Consider the following 16,899-nt stretch of genomic DNA (forward strand, 5'->3'; position numbering starts at 1 on the left):
TTATTTATCATTTCGGTCAGTCGGTTATTGTCTGCGTTTGTTTTTGTGCTGCTGACCTTATTGTTGGATTGGGGGTGGCTATACCTGTGAGTAAAATGTATGGAGAAGAGGTGTGTGTTAGGAGGGGTGAGGGGGGGAGGGGGAAGGGTGGGCTTCCATTGTTAACTCTCAGAATGTAAATAGCATGTTTCCTTTATCTGTGCATTTCCTGGGACTAGGGTGCTGGATGGAGTCAGGATGGTAGTAAGGATTGAGAGAATTGCCCTTCATGGGCAAGGGGGGAGATTTCTAGTAAATTGGGGTTAATTTGAGTGTTTAAATTAAATTGTAGTGGTTAGTGTTTTTAGTTGTAGTAGTTTTTATGGGAATAATTTTTAGACTTAATAGAGTCTTTGCTCACCACACCTCCGATAAGCCTCCTCCTCTTGGGAAACCATGGGCTGCCCTGGATGACCATGGCTAGTGATTTGTTCAGGTGGTACACCTGGAATGCAAAAGGGAGCCATTCCCCATTAAACGAAAGAAGGTGCTGCCAAGCCTTAAGAAGGAAAGGGTGGACATCGCCCTGGTGCAGGAGATGCATTTAAGGAACATCTGAAGCTGCAGCAGGGGACTATGATGGGGTATTCTTCTCCTCCTTTAGCTCCAAGAGTAGAGGAGTGGCTATACTGATAAGAAGGAACCTCCCATTCCCGGTAACTGAACAAATTAAGGTCGAACATGGACAGTTCATCATTCTTAAAGCTCTAATACATGGAGAAGAGTATGGCGTCCTGAATGTTTATTGTCCCCCGACGCACCCTCTTATTGATGCAGTTGCTAAATTAATGATTCTTGGGGTCCGCTGCATGATCATAGGAGGGGATTTTGACCGCCTAATGGATCCCAAGGTAGACAGGTTTCCAGGGGACCTGGCAGGTACACCCATGCAATCTAGACAGTTGGTGGACTTGTGATTAGTGGGTGTGTGAAGGCATCTCCACCCTAATGGAAGAGACTATTTTTTTATTCTAACCCACACAAGTGCCACATGTAAATTGACATGCTTCTTATGCTGTCGGTCTGTTTGGACAGAACATTGGTTTGCAAAATTGGGAATATAGCTAACTCAGACCATGCACCAGTGTATTTAGATGTTAAAATCAAGGGTGGCAGAATAGATGCATGGCACTGTCGTGTGGACCCATTCCTGTTAAGGGATAGCAAATTTGCTGAGTACATTACAAGAGAGTTCAGGGCCTTCTCTGATATCAACTCTGGTATGACAAGTAATCCAGCAATACCTTGGGAGGCCACTAAGGCATATTTACGATGCCTGATCATTTCATATTGAGTGACTAGAAGGAGGCAGAGGGAGGAGCAGCAACGGTTGCTGGAGACCAGGCTGAAGGAAGCTGAGGAAGCATGTTATAATAGGCTTTCATTGATCAAGCTGCAGCTGGTCACTGCTCTCCGGACTGCTCTCAACTCATTGCACGCACAGGTGGCAATAAAAGGTCTCCTTTGCTAAACACAGACTGTTTAAATTTGGAGATAAGCCAGGTAGATATCTGGCTAGAAAGCAAAATGCTTCCCAGTCCATTATCTGTTAGAGAGAAGGCTGGCACTGTTACCTGTGAGTTGAAGAAGATCAATGTTAGATTTAGGGAATACTTTGCAGAGTTATACCGGTCAGAGGGTGGCGAAGACTGTGCAGTGAGAATGCAGTCCTTTTTTGAGTATCCAGACCTCCCCAGTATAAATGCAGAACAAGTGTCTCTGTTAAATGCACCTATCATAATGCAAGAGGTGCAGGAAGCAATAAAGTATCTTCAGGGTGGCAAAGCACCAGGACCAGATGGATTCCTGAGTGAGTTTTATGAAGAATTCATAAATGTGTTGGTGGAGCCACTTCTGGGGATATATAGCTATTCATATAACCAGGATTGTCTGCTGCCTTCTCTTGGGGAGGCTAATATCTCCCTCATTTTAAAGAAGGGGAAAGACACCGAAGAATGCTTCATACAGACCAATTTTCGTTGAATGTAGACTTTAAAATTCTGTCAAAGGTGCTGGTCCTGAGGTTGGAAACGGTATTGTCCTATATCATAAAAGAAGATCAGATTTGTCTTATCAAGGGCCGTAGCTCCTCCAACAATATCAGGAGGGATCATAGTGCAGGTCTGCCAGCAGGTCTGGGTTTGGTGGTCTCCCTAGATGTGGAAAAAGCATTTGACCAGATAGAATGGCTGTACCTGTTTGGGATCTTAGAGTGCTTTTGTCTGGGGGGAGCCTTTGCTAGGTGGGTGGCGGTGTTGTATAATGATCCTAAGGCGGCAGTCATCACAAATGGTACTAAGTCAGATAACTTTTAATATTGGGAGAAGTAGTCGACTGAGGTATCCTTTTCTTTTCACCGCTGTTATTTACCTTGGCAATTGAACCATTAGCCAAGGCTATCAGGAGGGATCCTGAAATAGTGGCGCCAAGGGTGGGAATGGGGGAGCATGAAATCACCCTATACACTGATGATATCCTTTTGGTCTTGGCCAATCCAGAGGGCTCTTTTCCTCGATTGATTCAAAAACTTAATTTACTTGGCAGTTTTTTGTGATACAGGATCAACCTCACCATGCCAGTGGGGGGATTGGTGGAAGTGCCTGATCTGAAGGATGGAATGCTTAGAGGTCGTCAAAGGTTTTTGATATTTGGAATTTTTATTACCACTGCCTTCCACCAGCTGTATAAAGATAACTATGTAAAATTACTGGAGAAGATAAAACAGGATTTGCAGTGGTGGGAGGGATTACCGTTATCATTGTTAGGCCGAGTAGCCCTGATTAAAATGTTTTTTTGTCTTGGCTGTTGTACCTCATGAGAATGCTCCCATTGTTGCTACCCAGACGAGAGTTATAGAGGCTCAATGGTTCGCTAGGGTCCTTTATTATTTGGTGTTGCAAGTGACCCATAATTAAATTTATTAAATTAAATTGTAGCTCCTGCAGTGTTGGGGGGGGGGGGGGGGTGGGAGGAGGGGTGGACCTTTCGGACTTGAAGAGATATCAAATAAGCATCCTGTTAGCTTATGTGGGTGACTGGTTACAGGGGTGGGGGGGATTTGGAGTCAATTTGGCTTGACGTTGAAGCCTCGCAGTTGTGCTGTCTCCTAGTTAATCTATTATTCATGGATAAGATGAAATCCGTGATTGAGCAGTGGAAGAGACCAATCATTTTAAAGACAGTGAAAGCTTGGAGGATGATGAGGCAAGATGAGGGCAATTGTCTTAAGACCTTGCCGTTTACCCCGTTGGCAGGAGCCCAAAGATTTAAACCTGTGTCAATGGACTGCAGCTTTAAGCTATGGGAGAATAAGGGAATCTCTTTGGAGATTTATTTGTGGTGGAGGTCTTGATGTCATTTAGTCAACCATGTCAGAAATATGGATTATCTAATAGGGACCGTTTCTGGTACTTTCAGATAAGGGATTATATACAGAGAAGATCACACTCCTGGCTCAACTGTAGAGGTCAGATGTGGACAAAAGAGTGCTCCAGTGCATGGCCGCTCTTTCAGTTAGTACGTTGTATCATTTACAGGAAGGATGTGCCTTCGGAGATGTGGAGAGACTCTGTAGAACTTGGAATCGGGAACTAGGAGAGGATATTTCACTGGAAACATGGGAAGATATACAGGAAAATGTAAAGAAACTATCAATATGTAACAAAGCGCAGGCCATGCAATTGAAGATTTTACACAGGGCTCATATGGCACCAGAGAGACTAGCTAAGTTCAAGAGAGGAGTGTCTCCAGGGTGTCCCAAATGTAAAATTAGTATAGCACTCTTACACGCTGCTTTTGGTCATGTTGTAAGATCCAGAGGTACTGGAGTGCTATATTAAGGGATCTGAAGGAAATCTTGGGAATTGAAGTCAAAATGGACCTGGTATTTCTTCTTCTGGGGTTGCCAAATTTGCCCCTGTCTGGGGGAACACAGGAAGAGACTGTGTAACATTCTTATCCACTGTGCGAGGAAGAACATTTTAATGAATTGGAGTTTGAAAATCCCTCCAGCTCTTATGGGGTGGCGTAGGCTAGTGATGGAGCATCCTCCCCCAAGACTACCTCACAAATACGGGGCACCACAGAACGGAGCAGTTTTATAAGACGCGGCTGCCCTTTCTAAATTATATTGATGCAGATTTATCGGCAATATTAATTAGGTCCGTGATGTAGCCATGGAAATCAGTTTGGGCACCTGTGGGGCCCTGGGAGGGGGTAGCTGGGTAAAAAAATACGGGTACAATGACTGGTGCCCTCAGGGGTGGGAGCTTTAGTGGAGGTGTGGTGAGTGAAATAGAATAACGTAATGTGATATAATTTAATTTAAGCTCATTTGAATTCAGCTTAATTTAATTTTTTATTTAATTTGATTGTAGTTTAGTTTAAACATTTTTGATACATTTTTGTTCTTGTAGAGTAGTAGGTAGTTTATCATTAATAGTATTGTGATATGATATTGTTGTGCTACCTCTTTTTTTTGTATTTTTGGTATTTTTTATATATTGTTCTTTTGTAAAAGATTTGAAACAGTTTTAATGAAAAATATTTATATTAAAGAAAAGCAGTTACAACATGAGCATAATCTTGTCTCAATACGCTGCAAGTGCGGCCTCCATCAGCTGACACTAAAGCTGTTTTGAAGTTGATTGACAGACTGATGCTAATTAAATTGCATACCACAAACACAGTGTGTGAGGAATGAGTAGGCTTGGTGCGTAACTAGGCAATACAAATAGTGCAAGCCTGATGCAAATGAAATAAGCTTACAGCTGTAATAATTAATGAAGGTATCAAATGCACTCTACATTTTAACTGGTGTGGTGCTGTACAATAGCATTCAAAGAGGATTTGCCAAATGTATTATAGATCCATGTTTCACGTACTCTTCTTTGTTTTTAATTGTGATATTTGGGTTGATCTTCTTTTCCTGGCACTATTTGGCAGCAATTATTGCACCGTATATATGGAATGCTTTCAGTCTCTAATATCTCCAATGTTTCAAGCTCTGGAGTTTCTCCATTTTGCATTGTAGGCTCACTATTCTGACATGCACCCAGGCAGAAAAGGACATCCAGGTGCTGCTGTTACATTTTAAAGATATCTGGAGCTTGTTAAAATGGTGGATAAATGAACTGTCACATCTTAACTTATCGCAGATTAAAATATTTGTAAGTCCATAGGCATAGGAGCAGCAGTGGATCATTCAGTCCATTTGAATCTACTCCAGTATTTAATTAAATCATTGCAGATCTGATAATCAACAATTTCACTTTCCTGCCATATCCTTAACTCTTGATTCCCTTATTGACTCAAACAGCCTAATTGGGTTGACGTAAAGCTCAATAAAGTTGAGGCTCAGGATGCAAATACAGATATCCTAGAGGAGACAAACCTCAGATTACCACCTTTCAACCTTTGAGAAATGAAATTTGAAGAAAATGTCTGAATTGAATAGGTAGATTGTAAGAATGGGCAGTGAAAGGTATGCAGCCTATTGTGCAGGCCTAGTTGCCAGACTGAAGTAAGTTTTGAACCCAGGTTAGGATAAGGTAAGTAAATGCGGAATATATAAATGTTGTCATCTCAATCCTGGGACTATTATTTCACATTAACCTGTTACAGAATACTTATTGTAAACAAAGAGGAAAAAATATTGCTTCATTCATCCTTCTTTCCTTCCTGGTGGGATGGTGTCATGATGGTTGTAAATATGGATTACCAATTATAAACTTTCATCATCTGATTATTAGACCAATATTGTTATAAATTGATTTATTCTATTTATATTAACTTATTTTGTGTAATAAACTTCCTATTTTATTGTTAAAACCAGATCTGTAGACATGTTTCAAGGAAAGAACTCCTCACTAATTTTTTTTTCAAAAATGTAATCTATCAAGCTGGATTTCACTATGGGATCTGACTTGTCCAGTGGTAACATCACCTGGGGTCATAGCGGAATGGAAAATTGGTGTAGTAACATGAAGAGAACATTGGCTTCATTGTCATTTTATGTTAGATCACACGGGCATTTGAAGGCGAAAAGGCATAAATTCTTCCCCCCAAAAAAAACGCAAAATGTAGGAGCAGAAGTAGGCCATTCAGCCCATTCAATCTGTTCAGCCGTTCAATGAAATCATTGCTGATCTGATCATCCTCAACTCCACTTTCCTGCCCTTTCCTAATAACCCATTTTCTCTTACTGTTTACATACCCGTCTATCTCAGCCTTGAATAAAGTTAATGACTCAACCTTCTGCAGTAAAGAATTCCACAGATTCACTACCCTTTGAGCAAAGAAATTTTACCTTAAATGTGTGAATCCTTTATTCCAAGGTTTTTTTTTATTTCAAAAATATACTTTATTCATATATATTTAATCTATACAATTGGACATGTCATCATTCTGTAAACATTCCATTTCTTTACGTATCGAAACAGGGTAATCATTCATATTCACAGGTTAGTGCGATTACATTGAGCTCAGACGCCAGCGGAGCCCAAATGACTGCGTGGGCCCCCTGTTCTTCTTAGGCAGGCAGATGTTAGACGGTGGTCTTTCCCCACCGTGCCTTGGCGGCAGCTGCCCCAAGCTTCAGCGCGTCCCTCAACACGTAGTCCTGGACCTTGGAATGTGCCAGTCTGCAACACTCAGTCGGGGTCAACTCCTTCAGCTGGAAGATCAACAAGTTTCGGACCACCCAGAGAGCGTCCTTCACCGAGTTGATGATCCTCCAGGCACAGTTGATGTTCGTCTCGGTGTGCGTCCCGGGGAACAGGCCGTAGAGCACGGAGTCCCGCGTCACGGCGCTGCTCGGGACGAACCTCGACAGACACCACTGCATTCCTCTCCAGACTTCCTCTGCATAGGCACATTCCAGAAGGAGGTGTGTGACAGTCTCATCCCACCCGCAGCCGCTTCGAGGGCAGCGTGCGGTGCGGCAGAGAGTCCGGGCATGCATAAATGATCTCACAGGCAGAGCCCTTCTCACCACCAGCCAAGCCATGTCTTGGTGCTTGTTGGAAAGTTCTGGCGATGAGGCATTCTGCCAAATGGCTTTGACAGTCTGCTCAGGGAACCGCTCGACAGGATCTGCCCTCTCCTTTTCCCGAAGGGTCTCAAGGACACTATGTGCTGACCACTTCCTGATGGACTTGTGGTCAAAGGTGTTTTTCTTGATAAATCTCTCCACGAGGGACAGGTGGTACGGAACGGTCCAACTACTCGGAGCGTTCCACGGCAGCGAGGCCAGGCCCATCCTTCGCAACACCGGGGACAGGTAGAACCTCAGTACATAGTGACACTTGGTGTTTGCGTACCGGGGATCCACGCACAGCTTGATGCAGCCACACACAAAGGTGGCCATCAGGGTGAGGGTTGCATTGGGTGTGTTTTTTCCCCCATTGCACCGGTCTTTGTACATTGTGTCTCTTCGGACCCGGTCCATCTTTGATCACACGAAGTGGAAGATGGCCCGGGTGACTGCGGCGGCACAGGTTCTGGGGATAGGCCAGACCTGTGCTATGTATAACAATACTGAGAGTACCTCACACCTGATGACCAGGTTCTTACCCGCGATGGAGAGCGACCGTTGCTTCCATCTGCCAAGTTTCTGTCTCACCTTCCTGATCCGCACCTCCCAGGTCTTGGCGCACGCCCCAGCCCCCCCCGAACCAAATACCCAGCACCTTCAGGTGGTCAGTCCTGACGGTGAAGGGGATAGAGGATTGGTTGGCCCAGTTCCCGAAGAGCATGGCTTCGCTCTTGCCTCGGTTTACCTTGGCCCCCGAGGCCCGTTCGAACTGGTCACAAATGCACATGAGTCTGTGCACGGACAGCGGATCCGAGCAGAAAACGGCGACGTCATCCATGTACAGGGAGGCCTTAACCTGCAGACCCCCGCTGCCAGGAATAGTCACCCCTTTCAGGCTCGCATTCTTCCTGATGGACTCGGCAAATGGCTCTATGCAACACACAAACAAGGCAGGAGAGAGAGGGCAGCCCTGCCTGACTCCAGATCTGACTGGGAAGTTATCTGATTCCCACCCATTGATTGAGACTGCACTGACAATGTTGGTGTAGAGCAGTCTGATCCAATTAGCGATTTTCCCCCCGAAGCCCATTTTGGAGAGGACATCCCTCATATATGTATGCGATATCCTGTCAAAGGCTTTCTCCTGGTCCAGGCTGATGAGGCAGGTGTCCACCCCCCTGTCCTGCACGTAGGCAATCGTATCTCTGAGGAGTGTGAGACTCTCAGCGATCTTCCTGCCCAGTACAGCACAGGTTTGGTCAAGGTGAATCACCGATCCCAGAGCAGACCTGACCCGGTTGGCGATGACCTTTGACAAGATTTTGCCCTCTGGTCCTAGACTGTCCTTCAAAGGGAAACAACCTTTGCATCTGCCCTGCAAAGCCCCTGAAGAATCTTGAATCTTTCAATAAGATTGCCTTTCATACTTCTAAATTCCAATGAGTACAGACTAAACCTCCTTAACCTCTCCTGCTATACCTGGTAAATCTAGTGAATCTTCTCTGGACTGCCTCCAAAGCCAGTACATTTTTCCTTTAGATAAGGACCTAAAGCTAATTAGTATTCCAGCCAGGCAACAGACTCTAACAGGCTCTGGCGAGGGATTAGGTGTTCAGGTTGACAGGGCAGCTGCAGGAGGGTGAGTATCTTTTGAGGAGGAGGGAAAGTGGGAGAGGTGTATTCTGATTGGCTATGGTATCTGAAAGGAAACACACATCTCCCTTGTCCAACTGCCAATTTTCCAGGTTTCATCTGTTGAGGTAGACACCAGCTCCCCGGCTATGGGGAAAAAAAGGAATGATGGGAGAATTCTCTTCAGTGACCATTAGTTGACCACTTATGGGTCTTAGTTGGCCTACAGCTGAGAAAACTAATACCTGTCATGATGCTGGTAAAATTACAGTAGGGACAAGTATAGGTGGTTACTGCTCCACTGCCATAGTGCCCAATGTTTTCAGAATACTATAAAATTCTGATCTATAAGCTCAAAGCTCCCTGGTATCTATTTGCATTTAATTTAATCCAGTGGATATTCTCCTGATGCAAGCTTCAAAAAAATCTATGGAATATAAACAAGTATATGGAATGTAAACTTGCTGCTCCGATGAGTCAATAGGCGCATCATGAATAATTAATCACATTCCCTTGCTGCCACCTAATCACTGGGACTTGGCAGAAAAATAGAGAAAAGTATATCGAACAATGTAAGGAAAATCTTTAGAAAATTTCTCTGCAACCCTTGAAGGTAATCAAACAGGCTTCAAGAGTCTGTAGTGACTGGTTCCGTTATCCACATTAGCTTCAAAGCAGGCTTACATGATTGCTAACTTCAAAAAGTGCAACAAACCTTAAGCTAATGGAGTCAATAGTGAAATAAATTGAAAATTAAACACTGACAACTGCCACTGACCTACCATCTGATTGTGTAATAATTTAATGCATAACATCCAACGGCAATTTAAGGGAACAATCCTGCCTCTTTGATATTTATTTTGGATAAAGTAACACTCTGTGTTAGCTGTGATAAGCATTAAAAAAAATGACACCTTGAGTCCCAAAAGGTACAGGTAGTGATGGTTAAGCTCATGCAATAATAATAGTTTACTGTTAACTGCTGTCTATTGTGTTTGATCTTAAATTAGCCATGTTTATCACAATAATGTAGTTTGAGGAACAAAAGCTTCAAGTTTTTTTAGATTAGATTACTTACAGTGTGGAAACAGGCCCTTCGGCCCAACAAGTCCACACCGACCCATTCCCCTACATTTACCCCTTTACCTAACACTACAGGCAATTTAGCATGGCCAGTTCACCTGACCTGCACATCTTTGGACTGTGGTAGGAAACACACACAGACACGGGGAGAATGTGCAAACTCCACACAGTCAGTCGCCTGAGTTGGGAATTGAACCCAGGTCTCTGGCGCTGTGAGGCAGCAGTGCTAACCACTGTGCCACTGTGCCGCCCAAGTTCTCAAGTATTAGATGTTGTGGTAAAAATTTCAGACATTTCAGTATGAAGTTAGAATCCTCAAAACACTGTCCTTTGTTATTTGAGAAGTCTGTGTGACTTTGAATGAGCTTGTAAGGAAATTACGCATTAATCCTGGCATTGGTTGTGGCCAAGTGTTACTGCCAGATCTTTGAGTTCTTCTAATTCCCACCATTCACTTCCAGATTTTCTTCCACTGGATCTGGATGGACTAATGAGGATGAAATGGTCTCTTGTTCAAGTAGCCTTTCTTTGGTTTAGTCCAATTAAAGGCAAACTTAACTGTTCACATATTCTGAAAATAGCATTTTGATTGATCTTGCCTAAACTCAGTCTGATTATTTTGTAGGTAAGTCTTCAAGTCTCAGATACAGACTGGGAATGCTTGGATCTCACATTCAATTAATATTTGGAGGGATTCATTTGTAACCAAGAGATTTCCCCTTGTTGAAATTTGGCCTCCACTTGGCACTGAGGGGGACCTTTTGCTGTTTCTTTACCACCAACAAAGATCAACCTTGAAATAAATCCAGGACAACAATAGTTGATCATTTGAATTACAAAAGCCGTCCATGGGGTAAAATAAACTTCCTGGCAACAGGATGATCAGCCAGCAACTTTAGTCCTCCCCATCACATTTATATACAGGAGGAAAAGTTTATCTTGTTGTTGACAAGTTGATTCTTTCAGTTGTTTTAATCTTCACAGGAGCTTTAACTGTGTGAAAGGTTTCAAGGGAGCAGAATTCTTGTAATACATTCAGGACAGCCTTCTAAGCCAGAGTGCAGAAGGCCCTTCAAGACAGAGGACAGTCGTGGACTTAATTTCAGGTAATAAAACTGGGCAAGTCGTTCTGAGGCAGTCAGGTAAGTGGTTGAAGTATAAGTGGGGGAACACATTGCAGACACCAGTCATCATTCCGTTAGATTGAAGGTTGTTATATAAAAGGACAAGGATGAGCCTGAAATCAAGGTTCTAAATTGGGAATAGGTTGATTTTAACAAGGTCAGATATGATTTGGCCAGAGTGGGCCCGAAATTGATACTTTTAGGTAGATCTATGTCAGATCCGTGTGACACATTCAAGAAGGAAATACAGGGCCAACATCCAACAAAGACTGGGACAAGGGTGGGACAACAAATCCAGTGAACTCTAGATATCAAAGGGTATACAGGATTTGACAAAGAGGAAGAGAGAACCTTAAGACAGATATTAAGGGCTCAAAACAGCTGAAGCCCTAGAGGAGCACAGAAATGTACAAGGGGGACTTTAAGAAGGAAATCAGGAAAGTAAAAAGGGGGCATGAAAGAATAATGGCAAGTAAAATAAAGTAAAATCCCCACTCGGCCTAGACTTGCCCACCGGTGGAAAAAATCTTTCTGTATTTACTCTGTCAAGTCCCCTAAGATTCTTGTACGTTCCAATAAGGTAGCTGCTGCTGCTTCTAAATTCGAATGAGTATATGTCCAGCCAACTCCATCTCACCTCAAAAGGCAATACCTCCATACTCAGGACCAGCGAGTGAAGCTTCTCTGGACTGCCTCCATTGCCATCTCTCTCCATGCTAATATCTTTTTTCTTGACTCTGTCGTGTTTTGTTGAATATCATTTCTGTGAAACATTTCAGCAATTGTTAGTGCATCAACAATAAAAAAAACCTGATGTTGTTGCTAATATATAGGGCTAATACCATCTGTGATGGGAAGGGCAGACAGCTATGATTTTTTTGTCATATTCAGTCATGGGATACAGGTGTCACTGGTTGGACCATATTTATTGCCTGTCCCTTGTTTCCCATGTGGTGACAAATTGCCTTTTTGAATGGTTGAAATCCAATTGTAAAGGTAGATCCACTCTGATGTTAAGGATGGAGTTCCAGCATTTTGTTCTAGTGATGCTGAAGGAAAGTCAGAATTGTGTTGATGGGAGGGGACTTGCAGATGGTGTACCCATGCCGCTGCTGCCTTTGTCCTTTTAGCTAGTAGTGATCATGGATTTGGAAGGTGCTGTCTAAAGAGCCTTGGTGAATTTCTGTAATGTATCTTGTAGGTAGTACACATTGCTTGTTTGAGCATCAGGTGGTTGAGGAAGTGAATGGGTGTGGATGTGATGCTATGGCTGGTGTCGAGCTTCTTGAGCATTGTTGGAGTTGCACCGCCCAGGCAAGTGGGGAGTTTTCCATCACATACCAGACTTGTGCCTTGTAGCTGATGGGCAGGGTGAATCACTCCATGCATAATTCCTAGCCTCTGCCATGATATTGTATTTACAGAATTTAGATGGCAAGTCCAGTTAAGTTTCTAATCAATGATAACCCCAGGATGTTGATAGTGGCGAATTCAGTGATACTAATGCCATTGAATGTGAAGGGGCAATGGTTAGATTGTCTCTTAATGAAATGGTAACTTATTTGTATTTGTGTGATACAAATGTTACTTGCCACTTTTTAGCCTAAGTCTAGATATTATCCAGTTCCTACTACATTTGAACGTGGATTGCTTCAGTATTTGAGGAATCATTAATGGTGCTGAACATTGTGCAATCATTGGTAAACATCCCCACTTCTCACGTTATGATGGAGGGAAGGTGATGAAGCAGCTAAATATGGTTGGATCTCAGATGCCACCCTGTTAGACTTCTGCAGGGGTATCCTGGAGCTGAGATAACTGACCTCCAACAACTACAACCATCTTCCTATCTGCCAGGTATGACTCCAACCAGTTGCTAGTCTATTTGAAGCCTGTCCCATTTATCACAGTGATAGTGCCACACAACGCAATGTAAGGTATTATCAATGGAAGTTGGACTTGGATTGTGCAGAGGTCACTCATAATGATACTGTCATAATTAGATGCATCTGTGGCAGGCAGATAGGTAAGGATGAGGTCAAATATGTTTTTCTGTCTTATTGGGTTCCCTCACCACTTGTCACAGACCTGATCTAGCAGCAATAACCTTTAGGAACTGACCAGCTTGATCAGTAGTGCTGCTGCTGAGCCACTCTTGGTGGTGGATATTGAAATCTCCCACCCAGAGTACTTTTAACGCCCTTGACACCCTCAGTGCTTCCTTCGAGTGTTATTCAACATGGAGGAATATTGATACAACAGCTGAGGGAGGACAGTACATGGTAATCAGCAGGATGTTTCCTTGACCATGTTTAACCTGATGTCATAAGACTCGATGGTGTCCGGAGTCAATGTTGAAGACTCACAGGGCAACTCTCCTGATTACTGTATCTCCAGCTCAGCTAAGTCTATCCCTGATTGTGTCTTGTCCCATCAGAAAGATAATAATGGTGATGCTTATCAGGTATGATTCCATGAGTATGACTACAGGCTGTTGCTTGACTAGTCTATGAGACAGCTCTCCCAATTTTGGCACTGACCTCCAAATGTTAGCAAGAAGTACATTGCAGGGTCAATAGGACTGTTTCTGCCAATGCTATTATTGTTTCTGGTGCCTAGACTATTGCCAGGTGGCACATACAGTTTCACTTATTTTCTGGCTTTATAGCAATTGAACCAATTAAGTGGCTTGCTTGGCCTTTCAGACCCCATTGCTATTGGTCGAGAGTCATATGCAGGACAGATCAGGTGAGGATGGTAGATTTCCCTTTCTTAAAAAACATTTGTGAACAAGATGCATTTTTCCCAACAGTGACTCTTAAATTCCAGACTTTTGTTCTAATCAAATCCTACCACCTGCCATGGCAGGATTCAAACACCAGTTCCCAGATCATTTCTCAAATCTCTGGATTAATAATCCAGTGATGAAACCACTAGGCCAATGTCTCTCCTATAAAGTAGCTGGTGAAGTAACTGGTATTATACCAGCAATGTGTGTAAGTAGTCCATTATAATGTGGAAACATTTAAAAACAGTAATTGTCATTTTTACTTGTTTGGCAAGGAATTTGCTGAAAGTGGTTTTTAAAACTGTTTGCTTAGCATACAACATTAACAGTCAATTTGACTGTGAAGAAAGCATTGTATGTATTTTACTGTTAACATAGAATTGGAAACAATGCATATTGAGGTAGACGTGCTGGAGCCAAGGAAGCAATGAGTTGCTGCAACTAGTGTCAACAAATTAGGGAGAGGAGCATCAAACAAGGATCAAACTCTTGATTAATATTCAACAGAAGGTGCATGGATGTGCGATGTAGCTGGTCTCAGCTGTAATTGTCTCACAGCCCACATCCCCTGGTCAGTTAAATAGCTCATCAGTATTTCCCATTGTAATTGAAAAGCATAGCAACCACATTGAATCCCACATGCTAGCGAGTTCTTGAACAACTGCATAACTTTAACCCTAAAGTGTGCACTTCATTCAAACAAACCACACTCCTGTTTTTGACTGATATCACAATCCAGCATAACACCTTCAAACTGTTAGATATAATAAGCCAACTCAGATGTAAAATCAGATGTGCATACACATCAGTCCCATTGTTAAGTGTGCTTGTAGACATCTTCACATGTTTCTGAAGTTGAAATACCATTCCTTCTTGAGTTTTGAAATTGTAATCACATTCATGCTTGACACCCCCCTCCCCCCCAGTCTCTTTCTTCCCTACCCCCTCAACCAACCTTCAATGGTTTGTCTCACACCACCTTTTTTTTTGTTGTAATTACCGATCTGCCTTATTTAGTCAGAATTTAGGTCATCCCTTTGCTTGTTACTCAGCTGTTGACACTTTACTCACACTGTCTGACACTTTTGATCACCTGCAGAGATCTATTATTCGGCCTGTCAACACTCCACTCTCACCATTTATATGATCTTTTAATCTCTGCCCTTTGATCTCTCTTTCTCTCTCTCTCTCTCTCTCTGTGCCTATAAATTCTGTACCTGTGTGCTTCTCTCTCACTTCACCTGATGAAGGGGCAACGCTCCAAAAGCTTGTGATTTCAAATAAACTTGTTGAGGCAGCATGGTGGCTCAGTGATTAGCACTGCTACCTCACAGTGCCAGAGACCTAGGTTCAATTCCAGCCTTGGGCGACTGTCGGTGTGAATATTGCACATTTTCCTTATCTCTGCGTGGGTTTCCTCCAGGTGCTCTGGTTTCCTCCCACAGTCCAACGATGTGCACGTCAGGTGAATTGGCCATGCTAAATTGCCCACAGTGTTAGTCAGAGGGAAATACGTCTGGGTGGGTTACTCTTCGGAGCATCAGTGTGGACTAGCTGGGCTGAAAGGCCTGTTTCCACACTGTAGGAAATATAATTTAATTTTGACTATACTTAGTATCATCTGATTTCTGACTTGTCCACCCCAATGCAACACTGGTACCTCCACATCATTTACTTTTTAAGTCGCCTTTTGTTGTCTTTTGAAACTTTCACAATCTTTTGGTTTACATTTTACACATTTTGTTTTCTTACATTCATAATCATGGTCATTTTATCCTTTACCTATAATTTTGATTCAGCATGACTGAGATATTAAATGAATGCTTTGCATCTGTCTTTACAAAATAGGTGATGTTGCACAGGCCGTGATGACAGAGGAGGAAACTGTCACTAGATGGATTCAAGATTAGTATGGAAAGAATGTTGAATAGATTGTTGACAATTAACATTGACAAAGGTCTGGGACAAAATGAGTTACATCCAAGGATTTTGAAGGAAGTGAGGGTAGAAATGGTCGGGGCACGGGCCAGAACCTGCAGTCTTCCGTGGACTCAACGGAGATGCCAGGAGACTGGAGAATTGTTAACACTATGGTCTTATTCAAAAAAGGTAACAAAGATAATCCAGCAATAGAGCTGAAAATGTGTTGCTGGTAAAGCACAGCAGGTCAGGCAGCATCCAAGGAACAGGAGAATCGATGTTTCGGGCATCAGCCCTTCAATGAGAGGTCATAGATTTAAAGGGATGTGCAAATGATGCAAGGGTGATGTGTGAAAAAAAAAACATTTTCAGACAGCAGGTAGTTAGTGTGGAATGCACTGAATGGATTTCTAGTGGAAGCAGGTTCAATTGAGGCATTCAAAAGGTGATTGAATGTTTATTTGGAAAGAAATGATGTGCATGAATTTGGATAAAACACAAGAAGTTGGCATTAGGTAATAGAACTGGTGTAGGCACAAAAGGACAAATAGCCTCCTTCTGTGCCAGAACAATTCTGGGATTCTCCTTATGGACTGAAACAATCCTGGGACTCTTCCTTGCTGGAATATGAATTTGCCTTGAGCCCTGAACGATTTTCTTAAATATCTGTTCATCAACTTTCTTTTCTGTAGCTCTTTTTTCCCCCCCAGTCCACTCCAGTCAAATCTGCCCTAATTTCTTTGTAATTGCCCTTATTACGTTTAGCATAGCCTTTTCTAATCTTGGAGATGAATAGACATGTCTCCTTGGCAGTTAGTTTTATGGTGACTTTTATAGCTTCTCCCATCCTGTGAATAGTTTTGGAAATTCCCACTTGAATTTGTTTGAGGTGTCTTGCATGTTCATCTCATCCTCTTTTCAAATAAGGAATAAGGCAGATTGTGTGGCTCAATAAAGTGGATTAATGATTATCAATGACAGAAAACACATCAGTAATTTATCTTCTCTTGCAACAAAACATAGCAAACATTTGGCTTTGTACATTTGGTGGGATATTCCTGCTCAGTAGAATTAGAGGGTGGATAGTAAGAGAAACTCAGGGTCAACCAAAGTCTAGTATCTTCAAAAAAGGAAATGATTACTCATGTGTTCAATTTAAAACATGCCTTGTGGCCATTGGTCAATACATCAGATGTCCAAAATTTCCCTTTCCTTTACTTTTTGAAACATTGCATAATAACTGATGAGTCTTCCCAAGTGCACCAGAAGCTATTGTGTTG

General features: G+C 42.6%; 1 long non-coding RNA gene across 1 annotated transcript in view; it reads left to right on the forward strand.

The window, feature by feature from the left end:
• Positions 1–10,757: 10,757 nt before the first annotated feature.
• LOC148147312 (uncharacterized) overlaps positions 10,758–16,899 on the forward strand; it is a 45,588-nt gene continuing 39,446 nt past the window's right edge. The window contains exon 1 of the long non-coding RNA XR_015759869.1: positions 10,758–10,893. This is a non-coding gene — a long non-coding RNA (uncharacterized LOC148147312). The remainder of the gene's footprint in view (positions 10,894–16,899) is intronic.

The sequence above is a fragment of the Chiloscyllium plagiosum genome, unplaced genomic scaffold (assembly GCF_037043375.1).
Source record: "Chiloscyllium plagiosum isolate Xiang-an unplaced genomic scaffold, Cpla_swu_hap1 HiC_scaffold_17, whole genome shotgun sequence".
Taxonomy (NCBI): domain Eukaryota; kingdom Metazoa; phylum Chordata; class Chondrichthyes; order Orectolobiformes; family Hemiscylliidae; genus Chiloscyllium; species Chiloscyllium plagiosum.